Source organism: Peromyscus californicus, unplaced genomic scaffold (genome assembly GCF_007827085.1).
Source record: "Peromyscus californicus insignis strain IS unplaced genomic scaffold, ASM782708v3 Scaffold_4__1_contigs__length_199733344, whole genome shotgun sequence".
NCBI lineage: Eukaryota > Metazoa > Chordata > Mammalia > Rodentia > Cricetidae > Peromyscus > Peromyscus californicus.
In genome coordinates this window covers 150464290-150476424 of record NW_026294562.1, presented here as the reverse complement: position 1 = coordinate 150476424, position 12135 = coordinate 150464290, and positions in this window count along the sequence as shown.

The window sequence follows — 12135 nt, the reverse complement described above, 5'->3', positions numbered from 1 at the left end:
ATTCCCTTTCCTAGAAACTTGCCTTCAAAACCCAAAGGTCTGGGGAAAATATTCAGAGAACAAAAAACAATGAGTTTCCTAAATACTTAAACAAGAAGATGAAGTGTGAGTTTGGAGGAAATGAGTGTTAAAATCTGGGCACACCCAGCTGGGAATCAGCCTGGGCTTCCGTGTCTGACAGTCTATAATGCCTTCACCTTTCATTCTGTCCCATATGGATTTCCTGAATATGTGGCCCATAAATCAATCAGCTGCAACAACATCTACTCTTTGCCTCTGGTGTTACTGTCGAGATTCCTCCCCTGGTCGTTGAAGCACTCCAGCCCCCTCTAGGGAGATCTGAGTAGATTCTATGGCTTGATGGAAGTTGGAGAGCAAGCACCCCAGTCCACAACTAGATTAACACAAAATGTCCTTGATCTGGATGATCTAGTTTCTGTGTGCACAAATCTCCAGGGGACCTTCCAGGTTATGCATATGTATAGCATATATCTGCATAACCTAGATACATATGCATATGCATGTAACAGCAGATTGTGATATCTGCTGTTAGTAGCCTCCATTTTCACCTGGATAGTGAGTAGTGTGGTCACCTGGAAATTTCTGTTTGTGCTAGAGTTCTGTGCCTCTAGAGTTTGCCAGTTTTCCTGAACTTGTGATCCTGTTAACCTCATGGCCTTGTATTCCTTTTGACCTCCTACTTGCATCTTGCTTGCTTTCTAGTCAAAAGAAGATCCATCACAGACCGCTGTGGGCTCTAGGTGCCTAGTTTTTCCTTCCTCCTAGGCTGTGCTGAGCTTCAAGCAAGGTTGTGCCTATAGCCATGAGGGTTCTCGGTCCTTAGAACAACCTAGTAAGGGAATGTTAAGGACTGGACACTCATGTCTTCCCTGACATCCAGTGTGGACGCTGTGCTCCCTGCATGCTTTGATGACATGAGGAGGCCTGGGGAAAGTAGTTCTGATTAGAGTATCATATGAGGGTGGAGCCTCATCAGAGGGTCAGTGCCCATATCAGAACGCATCAGCCATCAGCTCCCTGTCTGCCATGTTAGCCATCTACAGGTTAGAAAAGCATGTCCTACCAGGAAGCAATTCTTGCAGAACTCCATCTTTACCTTCTCATATCCCAACACTGTGAGAAACCGAGGCTTGTGGTTCAAGCTATCTAACACAGCATTTTGATCAAATCGGGAATACAGATATTTTTCTGCCTGTCACACAATGTATTGTTACAGACCATGATTAACCACAATGAAAGAAGCATGTAGCATGTTTACTTGTTATTTACTTGTTTATGTGCATCCTCTCTCTCTCTCTCTCTCTCTCTCTCTCTCTCTCTCTCTCTCTGTGTGTGTGTGTGTGTGTGTGTGTGTGTTATGCATGCATATGTATGCACACACATCCACAAGTGTCAGCTAGAGCAGAATGCTGCATGCTTTCTTCTGTCTTTCTCTGCCTTTGTCTTGAGACAGGGTCTCTCACTGAACTGGAAGATTGCTATTTTGTTTAGGTTGGCTGGCCAAGGAGCTTCCTTCTGGGATCTACCTGTCTCTGACCTTCAACACTGGGATTACAGGCACACACACACACAGCTATGCCTGGTATTTTACATAGGTGTTAAGGGTATGAAATCAGGCTCACTGGCATTTGGAGCAAGATCTCTGACCCACTGAGTCACCTTCCCAAGGCTTCAGTGTGTCCTCAAAGTATATCTGAGGGTCCTACTAGAAGTACATTAGTGACCACAAAACTAACTTCTGAAAGATCATTACCAGATCACTAACTTGGTAAGGGATGAGAGAACATTCCAGGCTCTCAGAATTAGCTGCACTGAAGTCTTAAGTCAAGGAGAGGCCGACTGGGGATGGGCATACATACCTACAGTTGCAGGACTTGGGAGGCAGAGGCAGGAGGACCCTCAGTTCCAGATCAGCATTGTGGTTCCGCAGTAAGGACCAGTTAAAAACTACAGAAAGGAACAGCAGAGGAAGGAGGAGAAAGAAGAGGAGGAGAAAAGGGGGAGGAGGAGCAGGAGGAGAGGAAAAAAGAAGGAACAGAGAAAGAGGTGAAAGAGGAAGAAGGGAGGAGGAAGAGAGGGAAGAGGAGGAGCAGGAGGAAAAGAGGAGGAGGGAGATGGAAGACAAGAGCTGGAGGAAGAGGAAGACTTAGCTTCCAGAAGAGCGGGTAAGGACAAGAGCCTTGTGAAGCTGGGCAAGGTGAAGTGTTCCAGATGTGCAGGACAATAGCGAGGGCCCAGCCCGAAGTAGTTTTGCCATTTGGAGGCTCTAGAATGACCTTTTCATTCAAAAGAAGAGAAAACTTCTTTCAGCATTTTGAAAGCAATGAGCTTTGTCTCCATAACCTCTTGGCTACAGCCTGGATCACAACTTCATGACAGTTTTATGGAGACAATTCAAGGGTGCAAGAATGAATAACTCTTCAAGGCCATCTCAAGATGGAGGTTGTTTTTGAGTCATTTACTTCCCATTAAAAGAAAAAATAATAATAAAAACTAGTCCTTAGGGGTAATCATCTGATGAAGGGAAATAAAATTAAGAATTCCCTTCAAAGACAAAGAATGCTTTGAGATCTTTTCTGGTCACACAGCTGCCTTTACGGATCTGTCCTGGCTAGACTAATAGATCCCTGGGGATGCAGCACATGTACTTTCAGAAAATGATTCTCCTGTTTGCCCTGCTTGGCAGGAAAGTAGATTGGAGAGGAGGGGGATCTGACTGTCTCACAATTGCCTGTGATTAGCTCCCAGCTTCGTGAATGTGATGTGTGTCCAGAGAACAGAGTGTGAGCAGACAGACCTCCACCTTGAGGTGTCCATTCTTTTTGTCTAATTCATTCCCTTTGACTCTGTGGTTTTAACTAAGGCAGAAGGGCTGGAGTTTTCTTTGACTGTAAATGGCACAATGAAGAGTCATGCTGTTCTCCACATCTGTGTAACGTTACCTTGTTTTGTTTTAAAAACAAAAGCTTTATGGTAAGTGCCCACAAATACTACACATAGTCCTCCTCTTCCCCCACTCCACCACAGGAGCCTTAGAATGTCCTTATCCACTGAGGACCTGGAAGTGACTGGAGTTCTCCTGTCTTTCACTCTTACATCATAAGAGACACAAATTTAAATTCTGTTGAGAGAAAAGAAAAATGAATACCTTTCCATGCATGCCAATTTTTCACATTGTCTCCTCTACAGAATTTCTTTAAAGGCCTCACGTAACCTGAAATTCCTTTTCCCTTCTTAGCAAATAAGCCCTCAAACCAGAGACCCTTCTGATGAACCTCTTTGTCTTCCTGTGTGTGGACTGAAGCTTCTATACAAAACTGTGTTCACTTCTAGCTCCAAAAGGGGCAAACTTCCATTTAAACAGGAAACCTTTTAAAAATATTGTATTGTATTCAGTCTCTGGGTAGGTGTGGTTTGATTATTTAATGATAAAAGAAGTTTTGCTCTTTTCAGGTGACTCACCTGCCAAGCATGCTAGGATGATCTAGTCTTCATTGATAAAGGCTGACAGAGGATGAGCAGTACACATACCAAGGACTCATAGTCCTTTTAGCTCATGGATGCTGTCAAGAACATCCTGGTCTGTAATATTTGTCCACCACTATATAATAAATAATGGCCTGAAGGCTTAGGGTCTTAAAACAATGAACAGCCATCACTGAAGGTCATGATAGGGAATCTAAACACCACTTGGCTGAGTGGTTCCGATTCAAGGTCGTATGGAGTTCCAAGGAAGCTATCAGTTGGGACTGCTGTAGCTGAAAGCCTTGAGCTAGAAGAAACACATCCAAGATGGCTCACTGTACTGGTTTAGGGAAGAGATCTCATGAAATTCTCTGCAGACCAAACCAGAAAGCCTTGATTCTCAGCTGTGTGTGAGTCTTTTTATAGGAGTGACCATGATGACTTGGCATCGGGCTTTACTCAGAGTGAGTGATCCACAAAGAGACAGAGAAAGAGTGTGATAGCTTTGCTGACTGCTACCACACATGTAAAGTATTCTTAGTCATATGAGTCAACTCTGATACAACGTGGGAAAAGACAGCACAAGGGTAGATGATCCAAAGAGGCAGGGATCATGAGAGGTCACCTTCAGAGTCAAGGGACACATTCTACACTCACTTCTTCCCAGAATAATGCACTGTAGAGTAATTCACCCAGGTAAGAAATGTTTAAGTGTATATAAGGAAGCTAAAATGCTTTTGCAAGGGGTTAGATTAATTACAGCCTCAGAGACACAGGGGTCATTTAAGAAATGATGCTTCAGAAAAGTAAAAAAGGAAGATCACATATATACCAAAAAGTCATAGTGTTCAGGAAGCCACCAGCAGGCCATTGTTATTAAAGCTTAGGGACAGCAAGGGACAGAGGCATGAACCAGATCACAAATGGTCTTAAAAAGCCAATGGAGAAAGGGAATTTCATTGTTCCTTGTGGAGAACCTGTGAAGTTATATCAGAGACTGATTTACAAAACCCAGTTTGTGTTTTATTAAGTATTCTCTGTCCTAAATGTAGAGATGGACCACAGAGAGCCAGCTGGGAAGTCACCACATCATGAGGGCACAGACACATGGACAGATTAATGATGGCAGCTGGGTACACAAGGTGAGACCGGAAGCGGCCCCTTGCAAGGAACGGCTCGGAGGAAAAATGAAAAAAGAGATGGCAATTAGTCTGCTTTTGGAGAAGAAAGAAAGGGATACATGAATGAAGCATCTGACTTGGACAACTGGGAGAGCGAGACGGGCTCTCTCCCCAGGGAGACACAAGAGTGCAGAAATTGGAGAGGTCTCCAGAATGTGTAGATAGTATATTTGATGAGTTTTTCCCAAGACATAGTAGCAAAATAACTATGTGAAAACTGCAAAACCAATTCCCACTTTAAATAGCTGTAGAAAACACATAAACATTAGGTTTAGAGAGATATATGACGGATATTAAATATTTAAAAAATGACTTGTTTACTTTTTTTGATACTAAAAAGACCCATACATTTTTAAAGCAGTGTTTCTGAAAAATATTTGACAGTGAAACTTTTTGTTCAACGGCATTAACTTACTGAAAATATGACAATCATTATCTGGGTGATGATTTATATTCTGTAACAATTTTTAAAACTCCTCCAAATTGCCAGCAGTACAACAAGAAAGCATCATTTCATCCTTGCTCATCTTTGCATTAGCCACAGTGTATCCTTATGGAGTCTGTTTTTTTGGGTTTTTGTTTGCTTGTTTTTGAGATTTACAAAGAAAGTGCAACTGATTATTTAATATTATTTTTGTTATTTTGCTATTTCAGTGTAATTTTATCAGTCACAAAAACAAACAAAGAAAGGTTTTTAAATAAACATGCAATGGTCTAATACTTTCAACGACAAAATGTGTCCTCTTAGCTGAAATAATTACACAGCTTCTAGCCTGGTTCAGCACTGCCTGGTGAACGGCGTGATAGTATAAATCCATAGTCGCAGCTCTTGGGAAGCTGAGGCAGAAGAAAAACAAGGTCAAAGCTAGCCTGAGCTACAGGTGGAACTTGAAGCCAGCCTGGGCTTTAGAGCCAGGTACTGTCTGAAATTTTGTAAAAAGTTGCCCGTTGCTATATAATGAGCTGTTGCCAAAAGCATTGCTAGTTTTTTTTTTTTTTTGAGATTTTACAACAGAAAATATATACCCCAGTTGTAAATTGATACTTATGCCATTGTTTTTCAGCAGTGGCTGCTTGCAAGCGCCTGAACTGGAGAGTCCTCTCTGGGCTTGAAGTCTGCTTGTGTAGGCTGAGAACAATATTTAGCAGGTTGACAGTTCCTGAAGTTAAATAGAAACTATTTCTTCCCTTTTAAATACACGCCAGCATAGAAAATTTCCCAAGAGGAAATGATTTGCTCCTAGCAGATAGTGGCCTTGAGATTTTAAACCATAACCCAGTAGCTGAACAGGCTTTGTGAAGGGCTAATATGTGGTTGAGGGTCCAGCTCCAGAGGAAGATTTGGGTTAGGTTAACCCTTCTGCTTCTGTGGCATTTAACAAGTGAAATAACTTCATTGTGATTTTGGCTTATCTAGAAAGAAGAAGTAATAATACCTACTTTCTGTGACTTCCTGAGAATAAAATGTTGACTTATAGGTGCCGTCAACTAATATAAGCAATCATTATTATCGGCAAATGGCTATTCCCACATAAAATCCAGATCACCATCACACAAAACAAATGGTATGGATTTCACCGTGGTCACACAGTAATGACAATAGCTTAAATCTAAATTGTGTTTTAGGGTGTGTAAACACCACTCCATCTCTAAGCTCATTAATAATAAAACACACTTTTCTGCAGAGAATCTACTAGGGAGACTGTGTCCAGCCACTAGTGGGAAGCGGCTGAGCACTGAGCCAGGCAAGCTCGGAGCCGACAGCCATTAGTGAGAAGTAACAGATGGTGTCTCACTTTTTGCTATAGGCAAAGAGCCAAATGACATGACTAAATAGAAAGACAGCCCCAGAGGACAGCATTTGGTCTCCTACTGAGCATGGAGCCTGAAAGGCAGGGACATTTTTAATAACCTTTCTTTGACAAGCTTAAAGCTATTTAATGCCTAAACCTGTCATACCTATCCGGCCAGGAGAACAGGTCTCCAGAGAGAAACTCCACAGTATGCAATCTTACCTCCTCAGGAAAAGGTATAAATTGCACACACATAAAAACCGTTAGAGCACAAGGTCACCAAACAAGAGCTTTCCATTTAAATAAAAACAGCCATTGCCCCTCCTTGTAACCTTCTGGACCTGGTCCCCAGTCTACAATGGAAAGAAAGCTGGAGTTCTGTCCAGTTGTGATTAAAATAAAACAGTAAAGGTCTTCTGTCTGCGTTGGCTGAAATTTGAGTCCAGTTTAATTAGAAGGAAATGCATTGTAAATTATTATGTGCTGAAAGTCTACATAAAAAGAAAAAAAAGGGGAAAAAACGAACTCATAATTCTTTATATATTGGGTTTCACTTTTTCATTAAACCAAATGAAACAGCAAGCAAATACTTTCCTTCCAAGCTTCTGGAATAAATGGGGAAATCAGCAATCTTTGTGATTAAAGCTCTTTTTTATTCCGTGGCTGCAGTCGTCAGCAGGTGCGAACCAGTCTTCTATAGAACACTATGCACTACTGCAAATTTACCCAATGAATCCTATTTATTTCCCAACCAAGTAGTAGAGCCTTACTGTGGACGTGAGTTTACTCTCTCTGGAGTCCACAGCTCATCTTGCCCCAGCTGCTTAATTTTCCTGTCACCACCAAAACCATTGTGTTTTAATAACTCCTTTTCTCCAGCCTCGTATGAATGCAAGGACACTGGAGAGGCTTCCTTCCATACTGAGCGGCTGGTTGGAGGCTTTTTGGACAACCCCAGGATCATGCAACTGGTCACTCTGTCAACACATCTTCCTGCTATAAGCAGTCCTGATTGCCATGTTAATTCCATTATTTCTAGCATAGAGTAGATGGAAAATGCTCAGAAAAATGTTTAAAGGGCCTGGGGATGTGGCTCAGAGAGTAGACTGCTTGCCTAGCATGCACAAAGCTCTGAGTTCCATCCCTAGTGATGCTTGAAATGGTATGGTGGTGCATGCCTGTAATCCCAGCTCTAGAGGGTATGAGGCAGAGGGTTCAAGGTCATCCTTCTCTATGTAGTGAGTTAACTGCCAGCCTGAGGTACATGATACTCTGTCTGAAAAAAATATTGTTCAAAAAAAAAAAAACAGATGTAAGCAAATACATAGACTGATTTTTAGTTTAGTTTAGAAACATAAATGTTGTTAAAAAATCATTCACAGGCCTAGAGAGCTGTCTCAGTAGATAAAACACTTACTGCTTTTGCAGAGGACCTGGGTTTTGTTTCCAGCACTCACATAGTGTCTCATAATCCACTGTGACTCCAGTTCCAAGGTACCAGATACCCTCTTCTAGCCTCCATGGGCATTGTGTGCATGCAGTGCATGTATATACAGACAAAACATACACATTAAATAAATAAATAAATACTTAAAAATTATTCACATTTTGAATCTTGAGAAACAATTTTTAAGGAACTTGCAACAAGCCACATTACACATACATGCACAACTTAGTTTTACATAAACATAAATATTTCATTAGTAACCTAAAACTTACTATTTCAATTAGATGCAAGGACACACTTGAATATGTGGGCCTTGATCAACACACATGCTCTCAACATTATGAGACTGGAAAGTATCCATCTACACACCATGTATTCTGTATTGAGTACTGTATTGTGTATTGAGTATTCTGTATTCAGTACTGTAGATTATTTATTAAAAAACAGGATGACACACAATAAACAGAAAAACATATGCTTCTTGTGTTTTACCATTCAAAGTTCCACCATACAGGCCTCCATAAATATTTTTATATGAAAACATTTTCTCTTTTAGTCCCACAATATATAAAAGAACTGCTTGTGTATTCCAACCTGAATGAGAGTAATGCTTTCTCTCCCATGGAGGTGAAGTGTTCTGAGGGCAAGCCAGACCCATGGGTTTTCATCTTTTGTCTCTTGGCTTAGAACAAGGCCCTAACACAGTTCTAATAAAGGTGGCATGTAGAGTGTGTAAGTTATCGGGGTATATTTCCTTTCAGTTCTTTGGAGAAGTCACACTTGTATTAGTTACTTTTCTGTTGCTGTGATAAAACGCCATGACCAAGAGCAACTTCCAGAAGAAATGGTTTATTTGGGCTCATGGTTGGAGAGGGATACGCGTCCATCATGGTGAGGAGGCATGGCGGCAGGCAGCAGGCGGCAGGTGCAGGAAGCTGAGAGTTCACATCTTCAAAGGCAAACATGAGGCAGAAAGTGCAAACTGGATGTAGGATGAATCTATGAGCTTCAATACCCATCCCCAGTGACACACTTCCTCCCCAGATAGTGCCACCAACCAGGGAGCAAGTGTTCAGATACCTGAGCCTGGTGGGGGTGGGGTGCTGTCAGTCAAATCACCACACATTTAAGATGAGTTCAGTTTTAAATAGTTTTAGCATCGTTGACACTTCTTGAGGTCATATGCTAGAAAATGAAGACCCCAAACTTGGATTAATAATTAAGTAAAGAACTGTGTGTATTAACACTAAATGCAGGGTTGAGAACATAGTCATTCTTCTCAGTCTTCTATATGCCAAGCAATATCCCTGGTAAATTAATTCTGATATGTTTAATCTTTGCAACTCCTCAATGAGGGGTATTTTTACTATATTTTCATCACTAACATTTCACCTGAATATTAAGCTCAAACGGTTCAGATATAGTCTGAGATCACCACATGGCAAGCAGTGGTGTGACTCAGACTGAAATCTGAATTCATGACTGCTTTCCTGTTGCTCTCTGCTGACCTCCTTATCTCCTCAGCATGTAATATAACCTATATTGTACCAGATGCTCACTTTTACTCTGTCCAAATGTCTAGCAGGAGTCTGGACTTTTCCTGATCATCACACAGTTCTTGATTTCCATCTTCCTACTCTACAATTTTGCTAGGTTTCCTCTAGCTCTGTTACTTTTCCTCCAAACTCCCTGGTACGTCTCACTCTGTTTTTACAGCTTATAAATGATAACTCTGTAGTCTGAAGATTTACTGTGTCCCACCCAGCCCATGGTCAGGGAAAATCTCTCTCACCCACAGACAGACCCACAGCCGCTTATAAAATAATCACTCAGAAGCTTGATATTAATTACAAACTGTATGACCTATGGCAGGCTTCTTGCTAGCTAGCTCTTTCATCTTAAATTAACCCATTTCTATTCATCTATGTTTTGCCACATGGCTATGGCGTTACCAATCTGTTGGCATCTTGCTGCTCCTTGGGCGGCAGCTGGTACCTCTCTCTGCCTCTGCCTTTCTTCTTCCTGCCTCTCTGCTTGGATTTCCTGCCTGCCTCTAAGTGGTCTTGCCATAGGCCAATACAGCTTTATTTATTAGCCATTGGGAACAACACATATTCACAGCATACAGAAAGACATCCTACAGCATAACCGTCTTATTTTTTATATTAATTCTTTAATCATTTTCCTAGGGTGATCTTAGTACATAAAGTTTGGTGACTTAAGTACTATAGGGACCTAGAAATAAAACATTTAATTCAGCAGGACAATTTTTGTTTGGACTCATTATAAGCTCAAATCTTATTTCCATCACCTCATGTATCTTTAGTATAGTCTTTTCCCTCAGATTCTTAACTTATAAAGCAAATATAATACAGCGACTATGCAAATTAAATTATAAATGCTTTCATTTCTTGGCATAGGGCTGGTATATTGTCAAGAGTTTAATAAACAGTATTCCTGGTAATATAGTTCAGATCCTTTTCGGAAATAAAATGATAAGGTTCTTAACAAAAAGTGTCAAGTACCTCTAAATAACATCTCATTGTGGATGTGGATGATATACTATTAGGATTGCATACGCAGACATGTAGAAACAATTATACATATCCTATACTTCATAAATATGAGCTTGGCTTAGAGCCCAGGACTCCTTACAATGGCACCTACTTGTAGTTGGGGTTATCTCCTGGTCCTGCCTGGTCCACAGTCAGGACAAATCTATCTCACCTGCCAACCCCGCAGCTGCTCGAACCCAAATAAACACACAGATGCTTATATTATTTATAAACTGTATGGCCGTGTGGCTCAGGCTTCTTGATATCTAGTTCTTATATCTTAAATTAACCCATTTCTATAAATCTATACCTTGCCACATGGCTTGTGGCTTACAGGTACTTTACATCCTGCTCCTCATGGTGGCTGGCAGCATCTCCTAATTCAGCCTTCCTGTTCCCAGAATTCTCCTCTCTCTTTGTCCTGCCTATACTTCCTGCCTGGCTACTGGCCAATCAGCACTTTATTTATTAGCCAATCAGAGCAACACATTCACAGCATAGAGAACATCCCATAGCACCTACTCACAGTTCACAGGCTGTATTCCAAGGTGATGGAGAAGAAATTGGGAATCACGGTGATGAGCCTCCTAAGTGGTCCCCAGGAGAAGCAAGGCTGATTTATGAGATCAATAGAACACCAAAGGTGTCACTGAGTGGTCTTCCAGAATAGATTAGAGAAAGTAGTTCTCAAGCTGCTGTTTTAGCTGTGAGGATCAGTCCTGTGGAGATGCCCATAGAGACGACAAGTGAGCCTTCCTACCAGCTAGAAGCCCAGGCTCCCCAGGCATTGCATATTTTATAGTCCCCCCCCAACACACACACACACACACACACACACACACACACACACACACACACCTTAAGTAAAAAGTTTCCACTTGTCTATAATTCTCTTCAAGCTTACTGCTAGAACTTATAAGTCAACATAATTCTAAATTATGCTTTTGTTTTCCTTCAGTTTTTTTTCATGTTGATTGATGTAAATTAATGAGCAAATCACACATTTTTTACCCTCAACTTTGCATGACTCAGCTTTTCTTGGGCTGTTCTGAAGGGAACACATCTCCAATAGGCCACCCCTTTGATCACAAGAGCTTTGCTCAGGTCTGAAGGGACTAGGCTGGGTTTCTCAGCCAGATGACTATTCTGAGGCTCCTTAGGGTCATCAGCTCCCAAGAACTGTAGTTATTTATTTGCCTCACTCTTTGTTGCTCTTTGTTATTTTTGTTAATGATCTTCAAAGTATATATTATATAATCCATTTTTGTTGTTCAGTTTTGGGTTTTTTCATGGAATTTGGAATTAAACCTAGGTGGTGATCATGTTAGGAATGTGCTCTATAGATAAATACATCTGTCTATCTATCTATCTATCTATCTATCTATCTATCTATCTATCTATCTATCTATTTATTTCTGACGTAGGCTTTTGCTAAGTTGCCCAGACCATGCTAGGCAAGTGCCCTATAGATAAATACATCCCCAGACCATTTAGTCAAGTATTTATTTAATTATTAATTAACTAATTAATTAATTTTTGACTCAGGCTCCAGCTAAGTTGCCCAGGCTCCAGGCTGGCCTTGAAGTCACTCTGTAGCCCAATCTGACCTTGAACTTTCAATGCCCTTGCCTCAGCCTCCTAAGTTGCCTGAAGAGAGACCTGAGTCATCAGGC